Here is a 3,017-nt window from a genome sequence, read left to right as displayed (position 1 = left end):
TTTCGTTTTCAGAAAATACTTCTCAAAATAACCTAACCAACTAAAAGTTGGAAAACCCCGTCTTAGTCACTTCAAAGTTCAATATCTCAAAAACGACTAAACCGATTTTGATGAAACATGTCTAAGTACCGTCGCTAAAAAAATTGATTAAGAGTTACGGTGCCACAGACAGAGACATATAGCGGTCAAGCTTATAACATCTCTCTTTTTCTGTCGGTGGTTAAAAACTATTATAGGTTTCCCAAAATGTTGGTGTCCCCGCATCGAGAAATGTCTGTCTGTAGCTTTCAAACGGCTGAGCCGAATTCAATACGTCTTTTTTACATGAAAGCGAATTTCTTTTCGCCGTTCTTAGCTATGTCTGTTAAAAATCGGTAAAACCATTTTAGAGATATTGAAGTTTAAAATGACAATTTCAGGGAATTTTCATCTTTTCGATTTACTTTCATTCGTTGTAAATGGAAAATCGTCCACTTGAATTGACCATTTTGAATTAGGACTAAAATTAATATGAACCAAAGTGAAATTTGTCAAAATGTATTTGTGCTAAAAATATTCACAACAAAAATTATTTTTGTTGTAAAATAATTAAACCCAAATGGAATATTGCCCATTATAATTAGATGCAAAATTAAATAAGCAATAAGTGAATGTTGTTTAAATCAAGTCTTAACTTAATATGTATATAGGCCCAAAACAAATGATTTCGGGTGGAATGTATTTACAATTCGTCATATTTCTGAGTGAACGTAAATAAAAGTGGTCGTTTTTTTTTCGGCATACATCAAATTTGACAATTTTACCATAGAGCAAGGTTCCATTTTCGGCAACATTCAGGATGGACAATTTTCTTTTCTCAAACATGACATGAAATATTGACGTTGTGTTACAAATAATAGGCCGAGAAGTATCGCGCTGCAGGCGCTGTGGCTCAGCTGCGTGCGCGCGGTCATTCTAGCGGCCTGCAAAGAGATTTCATACAACTTTGCAGGCCGCTGGCCGGCAATGCGACCGTCTTTTGTTTCATTCAACGCGCGCTCTGTGACACGGCGCACGCCCACACCCAGCACCACCGCCTGCAGCCGCCGCCAGCAGCCAGCTCGACACGCGCGCACACAACAGGGCGACCAGACTAGCGTCCCGCCAGCTTGATTTCTTGTTTTTTTTATTTTATTTCATGTCATGTTTAAGAAAAGCATTATACAAGCCTCGGCCGGCAACCCCCTACTTCCCGGCCTCTACAGTAATGTACTATTTGTTGATGTATTTCTAATTGTCATTTTTCTGCTCTGACGTTTAATTTGAGCTCCATTTTCCATTTGCACCAAATGACAGTAAATCATCTTTTCTAAGGTTAGGTTAGGTACGGTTATGTTATGCGTCAGTGGTAAAAAATTCATCACATAGGTTAATGCTAAGTGTATCCCTACCGAGGAACGAAACAATAACCACATTATCTCGCTTTTAGTCGTGTGGTTAAAAGCGTTGCATGAAAGCCTTGATAGTGCTTCGAGTGGCGTGCCGCTCCGATAACGAAGCACGCCGATAGCGGTTACACAGTAATTACAGATAAACTCAGATTTACGTCCTGTTTGAAAAAGCCGTAGCGGCATGCCAGTATGCCTTGACATGTACCCTCTCAAGTAAGGTCGTGGGTTTTTGACCTCAAACCAGGACATGCAGTTCACAGTTATTTTGAAATGTGAGAAATGTGATAAATTACACTTGAAGTTTACCTAGAGCTTCTCAGTAACAGTACATTACAGCAAAGGCCATAAAGTAAGAGATTGATGGACGAGTTCGGGATAAAACAAGTCCAGCAATCCCTGTTCTGGCCGAGGATTGTATAGTGCTTTTCTCAAACAATGTGAGGTTTTTTTTTTTAATTCAGTGGATGGCAAACGAGCAAGTGGTTCTCCTGATGGTAAGAGATCACCACCGCCCATAAAAAAATCTGCAACACCCAGGTATTGCAGATGCATGCCAACCAAGGCTAAGATGGGATACCTCAAGTGCCAGTAATTTCATCGCTGTCTTACTCTCCACGCCGAACACACACAGTGCAGCACTTTCTGCTAACGGCAGGATTAGCGGAGCATTAATGGTACGTATAATCCGGGGGACCTTGCACAAGGTCCTGCAAAAATATTAAAATTTAAAATAACTACTATTAACCAAGTAAATAATACTTTAATTTTGAAACTTGCCATTTGAACAAGCTATTCGAACACCATGTTTAACCGCACATAAAGTTATGGTACCATGGACTTTATTTTTTTATTTTTATTTTAATGTCTTAAACCATGCCTACATAGTCTATATTAGTGGTTGGTAGCTGTTTGTAATTTTTTCTTTTTGAACATTTAATTATCATTCATCACCATCTATCAGCCGAAGACGTCCACTGCTGGACAAGGCCTCCCCCTTTAGAACGCCATAATGAACGATAAACTCCCACTTGCATCCACCGGTTCCGCCACTCTCACGATGTTCGTCAGGTCCACCTGGTGGGGAGCACTCGAGGACTTTTCTCTTCCCAACGGTTATCTGTTCTTCGAGCGATGTGCCTGCCCATTGCACTTCAATTTGCATATTTTTCCAGCTACGTCAGTGACTTAGTTCTTCGACGAATTTCCGTATTCCGGATTCTATCGCACAAAGAAACTCCAAGCATTGCTATCTCCATAGCTCGTTGCGTGACTCTGAGCCTCTCTAAGAGGCCAACAGTTAAGGACCACGTCTCAGGCGCCATAAGTCATCAAGAGGCAACACCACACTGGTCGAAGACTCTAGTCTTCAGGCACTGGCGGAATATTGGACGAGAACACATCACGAAGTTTCCTGAACGCTGCCCATCCGCGTTGGATTCTGTCGGGCGACCTCTTTGTCAAACTTGGACCTACCCAATTGGACAACTTAATGTTAGTAAGCAAATTTAAAAAGTTAGAGCAGCGGACAATAATAGATTTTCATACATTCCTTATTGCCTTAGGCCAAGAAGTATGTAGGGAGCCATA

General features: G+C 40.9%; 2 protein-coding genes across 3 annotated transcripts in view; one reads left to right on the top strand and one right to left on the bottom strand.

Annotated features, from left to right (window-relative positions):
- Window positions 1–3,017, bottom strand: part of LOC141444833 (uncharacterized) — a 337,995-nt gene that overhangs the window by 184,674 nt on the left and 150,304 nt on the right. The gene's annotated exons all lie outside the window — the stretch shown is intronic.
- The window catches only part of LOC141444772 (signal transducer and activator of transcription 5B-like), a 93,602-nt gene that overhangs the window by 67,713 nt on the left and 22,872 nt on the right, over window positions 1–3,017 (top strand). The window lies entirely within an intron of this gene.

Source organism: Choristoneura fumiferana, chromosome 30, assembly GCF_025370935.1.
Source record: "Choristoneura fumiferana chromosome 30, NRCan_CFum_1, whole genome shotgun sequence".
Lineage (NCBI taxonomy): Eukaryota > Metazoa > Arthropoda > Insecta > Lepidoptera > Tortricidae > Choristoneura > Choristoneura fumiferana.
Note: the sequence above shows the minus strand (reverse complement) of the source record. Positions and strands in the feature narration are given on the sequence as shown.